This window comes from Actinia tenebrosa, unplaced genomic scaffold (genome assembly GCF_029948245.1).
Source record: "Actinia tenebrosa isolate PJP-AT-01 unplaced genomic scaffold, QUT_ActTen_1.0 PGA_scaffold2__45_contigs__length_23673736, whole genome shotgun sequence".
Classification (NCBI taxonomy): Eukaryota; Metazoa; Cnidaria; class Anthozoa; order Actiniaria; family Actiniidae; genus Actinia; species Actinia tenebrosa.
Window position 1 is genome coordinate 13,832,051 of NW_028292579.1, and position 7,921 is coordinate 13,839,971.

Here is a 7,921-nt window from a genome sequence, read left to right on the forward strand (position 1 = left end):
ATCAAATTATTGAAAACAATATTGATATACAAGAGAGTTTCAGGATATGACACAGGCTATATTTTCACTCAGTGTTCAAAGTTTCATCTATACATATTTAGACATCTATATATTATAAAATAAGTTTGTTAAGCCTGTGGAATAATGCCTAAAGTAATATACAATAGTAACCACTTACATTGTATGTCACTGTTCTCTTTTGTGTTTGACTAGTAAATATTAGGATTTGTTTCAAGGGTTTATTGAAAATGACTATAGATTTTTAGAGACCTTTTGGATCATGTTTTTTTATTTGAGGTATTTAAATTGTTGACTGTTAATTTGTTATCATACATACCTAATTCAGAGAAGAATATTGGTTGTCATGAAAAAGGTTGAGTGTTTGTGCTTATTACAATATTATGCTCCTTCAGTCCAGGCGCAACACTCTACACTAGTCTTTTCAACAACAATCTTTACTGAATTAAGGTGCATTAGTATACAAATATTTGTATAATTATTATGAAATAATATATATCAGGATGAAATAAAGAGTATATATTCCTATATAAAAAAAACACTAGTACTTGTTTTGATTTAGCTTAGATACCTATTTCATGTTTTATATTTAAAAAAATCACTGTTATTTTATGTAACAAAGTGAGTAATTCATTTCAAAGCTGTAGTGGTTTTGTAGCCTTTTTTCAGTTGTTCTGTGTTGTTCTTTATAACACAGCTTGCTGTCCAAAGTAACTCCAAGAACAATGGGTTTTTGATTAAGGTTTGGATATAATGACTCTAGTCAACAAAATTAATTGTGTTGTCTGTGCTCTTCAATGGTTTTGAAGTACAATGGCACATTGAAGTGGTTTTCATATACCTGTGGAATACACTTTAACATACTAATTAATTATTAGGGCAAGAGATGAATGTAATTCAATTCAGGATACTAGTGCCCAGTCCTCCAATCGTTTTTGGCAGCTCATTCAAAAAAAGAGTGTAAAGCAGGGTCCACCTTTCCATCTTTCACAGATTTCTTTACAATTTTCATGATATGGCTACTGCATATATGGCACTCTTCATCATCGGGGTTTGATTTTGCTTCACCACAATGGCAATATCGTGTGTTTTTTCTTGAAACTCTTAGTGGAATGTATGAGTCAGATGCTTTTTCTTTTCCTCCAGTATAGTTAACACTACAGGGATCCTTCTTTCTTAACCACACCATACTAACAAATTCATGCCTAAAAACAGTCCACCACTGTTGGTTTTTATTGCTACTGCATGTATTTCCAATATATTGCTTCAGCTTAATGTGCTTCGCCTCTCTTCCTTGCATGGAGTTTAAACCAAGGCCATACCCTAGGGTATCAAAAAGCTGTTTAGAATGAAAAGGAATTGCATAGCCAATTGTCCACACAGTAGGGTTTGGACTTTTTAACAACAAGGAAACAGCATTGAAATAAGATCTACACAGTTGGTCTAGTTCCTGTAGGCTTTGATTTGAAATGTTTACTCGTGTATATATTGAAACTGCATCTCTAAGTTTAACTCCCATAAATGCTAATGTATGCAACTTAAGAAAAGAACCTTTAGATAGATTGGGAACTTCTAGCAGGATATTGATTGGGGCAGTAAAGTTCCAACAGAACCTTTTTGCTTCCAAGCCTGTAAATCTGTATGCAAAGGATGCTCCACCTTTCCGTTTCTCATTGAACCACCTACAGTAACTTTTATACAGCCTGCCACACTTTACTGTATTCTTAATACATTCCAAGAACTTCACCAGTGGTGATGATCTTGGAATGTGAGATATAGAGCTCACAGTTTTCAGAAAGTTCTTATCACAACAATGAGTAGCCAAAGTCAGGAGCAATATGAACCAGTGTTACCAAGCATTATTAGTATTATGCAAGGGCTCTGCTTTTATTTTATCAACAAACTTGCCAAGTGGAGGGGCAAATTCTTGCCTTGACTTGTTCTTGGCAATATATTTGGTGACATTTGATCTCTGCTTATTTTCTGGATCTTTTAATGTTCTTTTATAGGCCTCTACCTTTTTGGCAACATCAAGTCTGTCGTTGTAGTTCCAGGGTTGCCATGTTGCAGTATCATCACCAATGCTACCATTCCGCAATCCCTTGGTGTCTTGACTAACATTGGCAAAGGGTGAAAAATAGGTTGCAGCATTGTTAAGTTCGCCAGACATAGAGGAAACCCACTTCATGTCTGAAGGAATCAACTCAAAAATGAAAACAACCTCATTACCATTGCTAGTCAGAATTTTTTTATTCTGAATTGATTCCATTTCATCAGCCAAGTACTTTGTATACTTCTTCAGTAAAGGATGGTCTTCTTCACAGTTGGCTCCCAGCAATAGGTGATTTTCATTGCAGCTTTGAACTCGTTGAAGTAGATTGAGGAAACTCACAAGATATGCTATCCAAAAAAAATATTTTTATTAATATTTTTATTAAAACGGCCACCCCGTTACTGCGGCCAAAAGTTTATTGCCCGAACCCATACATTTTCTACAAAATTTACCCGCCTTCTACACCACCCCATTAAGACGGCCAATTTTGGTTTTCTCTTTGGTGGCCGGGTTAATGGGGTTTCACTGTATAAGAAAGAAATGCCAGTAAATAAGAGTATTATAAGGGACCCTCCCCTTTCAATAGGAATTAAATTATGTGACCCCACCCTTGGATTTGGCCTAAAATAGGAAAATTTCCCCTTTTAAAGGTCTGTTTTTTCATGACCCTTCCTTTTTAAGGTCTCAAAAAGGTATGATTCTCCCACTGCAAATTTTTGACAAGTCCCTAAGTATATTGTTTGCATTTGAATAATAATGAAATTGCAAGAAAATAACAAACAATAATAATAGAGTGCATACAGTTAATCTATGAAACAAATAGTGTTCATTCATTAGACAATAAGAAACCGGTCAATTAGCATTATTTATCACTTATTTTTTTTATTTTTCATGTTTCACGGATTAAGAGCATGCACTCTACTAATGGTATTAACAGCAACAACAACATATTGAAAACATGATGAAATATGAATCATTAAATTGGGAACCTCAGTTGTACAATAAATGTAACAATCAAGATACCTTGCAGTAATAAAGGGTTTTTTGCCAATCAAAATTATTTTTACTTCAACAGTAATAATAAATACATGTAATATATATATAATAACACATTTGTTGGCATATTTTGGTTATTTATTGTAGATTTCTTAAGTAGAGTGCTCACACTTAATCCTTGAATTCACCTTAGATTCCAAGTACAAACTAGGTGCTAGTTTTAAATAAATACTTTGCTTTCAATTGTCTAATCAACATTATTTAGTAGTATAAGTAGTACTATTTTTTGTTTCACAGATTTGTTGCTAGCACTCTAACCTATAGGTTGCAAGACATATACATTAAAAAATATATATATCTAGCTAAATCCCATGTACAATTTTTTTGAAAGTATATGGAACTCAGAAAGCCAAAACAAGATTATTATCAGTATGAAATAATTATATACTTGCCAGTTGCAGTTGTATCTTTGCCAAATGGTGCACCGTCTGCACCAACAGCAACATAGAAAACCTTTGTTCTTCCATGAAACCAATGAAGACACTGGTTATGTTCATTAACCAACAAATAGAGATCAGCCAACATAAGCAGGAATGACTTTAATGGCCTATAAACACCTGACACAGTTACATCTACACCTAGAACACCAGCAAGGCTCTCTAAGCTTTCTACTTCACCAATGTTTAATCCATTTATTATCTTCATTAGTTTCTTGTAAGGTATTATCTTGGGTATTTGACACCCGGCCATAAACTCAACCTTGCTATTTGCATCTGCTTCCTTGACTACATCAGAACAGTTTCTAAGTGTTGAGTACTTCCTCTTGCTCATTATCCCACCTTCATACAAAACCCTTATACTCCTGAGTTCATTTTCTCTGCTGCTTTGATATTCCTTCACATTTGTCTTTACAATATCGGGTATTATTTTAGTAGCACACAGTTTAGATTTTAAAAGATAGGATTTCAACTGATCTTTTGTAGCTGTAGCAGCAAGAGTTGCCCACAAGCCATCCAATACCGGCTTTTGGTCATCATTGCCACCAGAGCAGTGTATCGGTTTCAATGCATCTAATGTCCTTTGTCTCCTTCTAAATGACTGGGCTGAAGAGAGCTCCAGCTTATCACTATTTTGGGGCAGAATGCAACTTGGTACTTTTGGACACCTGACAATTTTGGCTGGTCTTTGACAAGTAATGTCCTCAAGCTGTTCATCCTATATTTAATACAAAATATAAAAAATAAATAAATAAATATATTATTAGTACATGTATGCTTAGAAAATATACAATGACAAAAAAATAATAAAATAAAACAATAATTACATGTAAAAGACAGTCTATCCTGTGTTAGTAGACTGTTGTCTATAATTTATGTTCACACAACCTGCAGTTTCTCTAAAACAAAAGAGCCTCGTTTGAGATTTAAATAATAACGTGGAAATAAGTTTAATGATAATTCAGAATTGATCTAAATATTTTTTTTTAATTATCAGGTGTAAGTCACAAGTGCAAAAAGAAATTAGAAAATCGATTGCTGGGCTGAATGTAAGCTCATTAATTGTCTTATAGCGTTCAGAAATACTCACCCTTTTCCTCTTTCTTCGGATTTTCTCTTCCTTTGCATGGATAGACTTAGTAAGTTGAATCAATTCTTGTCTCTTTTGCTCCAATTCTAGCCTTTCTCGGGCAAGTTCATGACTCAGTAGTAATTTCTCATTTAACAATTTCTTCTCTTGACGTTTCTTTTCCTTAACATAAGCGCCAAGAGGGAACCTTGCCTTCTTTGGAGCTGGTGTAGGTGATAAATCGCTGTGGTATAATTTATTTGTAGATAAATAAATCAGCATGAGAATATGAATATTCATTGTCTAGATACCACGCTACAATCGTATGGTTGTGAATTTCGAATTAACATAACAAAAGGCCGTAAAAAAGACCGAAAAAAATACTCACCTTGAACTGTTTTCTTCTGAAGCAGCTTCTGTGAATACTGCTCCTATCATTTGATTAAAATAAACTAAAAATTTCAATAAATTCCCTGAATTATATATCGTTTTGAAGCTAAATTACCGGCGAATCCAAAAATGACCGCCAAAACACGCTATCTAGTATCCAGGCCCCACGATTTCCTACAGAATGTAGGCATAAATTATAATCGGAGAATGATTACTCCCATGATACCTTGCGAGCTTCGAAAATCCGCCATCTTGAAAAAATATGATACACGCAAATAGGATCGATTATTTGGGGTCATTGGCCCCAGCGTGTTCAGCAATAAGAGAAAAGGTAGCCCAATAAAAGCACTCAAAAGAGTGAGCAAAGCACTGGCAAAAGATTACCGACAAAATAAAAGTTTGGAGGAGAGCAACTGCAAACTCCAAAAAAAACTTTGTAACTGTAACTTTGTAGCTGTAAAAAACCCCAAGTGATCGACACCGCCCAAAGTGCAACCTGAACCTGGCGTTTCTCCAAGAAGCCACACAAGAAAAGTTACGAGACTTAGGCCTTAGCCCATGCTCTGTACCCAGACAGCTGAGTAAGAAATTAGTCTTTGTCAATGCCCTGATAGATGACTTCAAGAATTCCACTTCTAAAGATAGGAAGAAAAGAAAGGTTGCCCCAGCAATGTTAGTCGGGTCCAAAATATTAAAAAGCTTTTTCGACTTCTAAACCATCTTAAAAAGGCATATGGACTTTCAAAGAGATCCCTCCAACTTAAATCCAAGCTGACGATGACCGAATCTAATTTCCTGCAAAAGCAGCTGAAAGAAAAAGTCGTCAGCTTCCTCTCGAGAGATGACAACTCCCGTATGATGCCGGGGAAAGCTGATTTTAAAAAGCAAGGGAAAAAAAGGGGGAAAAGATCCAGATCCATTGCCTTGGAAATGTTTATGAGAAATTCAAATCAAGATTTGAAGATCTCTTTATCTCTTTTCTGTAAACTTCGTCCTAACTATATTCTCACATCCTCGTTTTCTTCTCGTAACACATACCTCTGTATACGCCACCAAAATCTGGCCCTGAATCTTCGCTGTCTTATGGCGATGGGTATCAAGGTACAGAGCAGTCCAGATGCTTTCATGAGGCATACGGAACAGGATTCAATCAATGGCCTTCTTGCTAATTGAACAGCTCAAGTAAAATACAAACAGTGGAAGCGCGTGGAAGTAGCCGACAGAAAGAAGAAAATGAAGATCGTGGAATTTACGAAGTCACAAAGTCTGAGTTTATCAAGATCTTCAAGGCAGAGATGGAAGAATTCCGACAACACGCCAACCCCATCAAAATCCAGTCTAGCCAGGTAAAAGAACTGAAGTCCAATTTACCCAAAGACAATATTATCGTCCAGATGGATTTTGCAGAGAAATACTCTTGTCAATCAGTTTACGAGGTGCAATTGGCATACTGGAATGCAACACAAGTAACACTGCATCCCGAAGTATGCTATTATAAAGATCCCATCAAGGAAGACGTTCTCTGCCACAAAAGCACTGTTTTTATTTCTGATGAGATGGGCCATAATAGTGGAACTGTGTATGCAATACTGCGAAACCTGATTCCAGAGATAAAAGCAGTCCTTCCAAACTTGAAGTTTGTTCACTACTTAACAGACAGCCCGACCTCGCAGTATAGAAACAAGACCATATTCCATATATTGCCTCAACACAACGAGGAATTTGGAGTGTCTGCTTCATGGCATTATTTTGAAGCAGGCCATGGAAAGGGGCCCTGCAATGGTGTTGGGGGCACAAAGCCACCATCCAGGACTCAAACAACTTCTTTTCCTGTGCTCAAACGCAAACAAGCCACAGCAGCATTAAATATCTATTTGTGTCAAAGGAGGACTGTCAGGTTGCCCAAGCCGGCATCGAAGCATTTCGTGTTTTACGTGCAGTGCTCGGCACTATGAAGGTTCACTCAGTAATACCTGATCCCAAAATCGATGGGAATTTTGGTGTAAGAAACACATCCTGCTTCTGTGGAAATTGTTTTGCTGATGGCAAATTTAATGTTGATTCAGCATGTGGTCAGAGGAACCGAACAAAGTCTCTCAATCTAGCAGGTACTACAGACATTGACTATCGTAGTTATGTATATTTAGCAATTCTTATAAAGCCACAGTGGTGACTGGGTTGTTGCTGTGTACAACAAGAACTGGTACATAGGAACAGTGTTGAAGGTCGACATCGAAGACCACGACGTCTGAATTTCCTTTATGGCAAACAACAGAGGTCGGTCAGTTGGTTTCAAGTGGCCTAACCCTCCTGACGAGATCTGGGTCAGCTTTGACAAGATTCTTGCAGGTTTTTCATTTGAATAACGAAACAATTCACATGATTACTGATCTGTTCCAGGGCTGGTTGTTGGGCAATCGCTAGTTTGTAACATCTGTTACGTTTTTTTAACTGTAGTCTAAATGCTTCCTTTCCCTTATTTAAGGGCATTTTAACAACCTTTGATTTTGAAGGAAAAAAGACCCTAGTGGCAGAAACGACCGGGTTACCTGAAAGAGATGGCTGAGTGGGCTAGGATCCTAAAAGGAAAGTGAAAACAAGATGCTAGGTCGTGAGAGAGCGACTAATCTACATTGAAAATAATTATGGATTTAAAAGCTACAAAAATTGAAAATCATTGTAAAAAATTGCTCATTTGCTTAATCAGAACTAGAAAGCTTAAAGTGCATATCAAGGAAAAAATTTATTTTCAAAATCACTTATATGTGAACAGTGTAGTAGTATGGTTGCAGTATTTTTGTAAGTGGTCTTCTCTTTTCAGATATATAGATATTTGAAATATCAATATGCAAATGAGATGACGTAAATTCCAGAATGTGTTAAACTTTGCGGTGTAAT

At 36.2% G+C, this 7,921-nt stretch overlaps 1 pseudogene across 1 annotated transcript; it reads right to left on the minus strand.

Annotated features, from left to right (window-relative positions):
• On the minus strand, window positions 1-5,274 carry LOC148909300 (uncharacterized; annotated as a pseudogene). The gene is made up of 5 exons (XR_016120456.1): window positions 5,250-5,274; window positions 5,022-5,085; window positions 4,655-4,877; window positions 3,520-4,282; window positions 1-2,418 (listed from the first exon to the last, which is right to left on the minus strand). The product of XR_016120456.1 is annotated as an uncharacterized LOC148909300 (transcript).
• Between the last annotated feature and the right edge of the window lie 2,647 nt (window positions 5,275-7,921).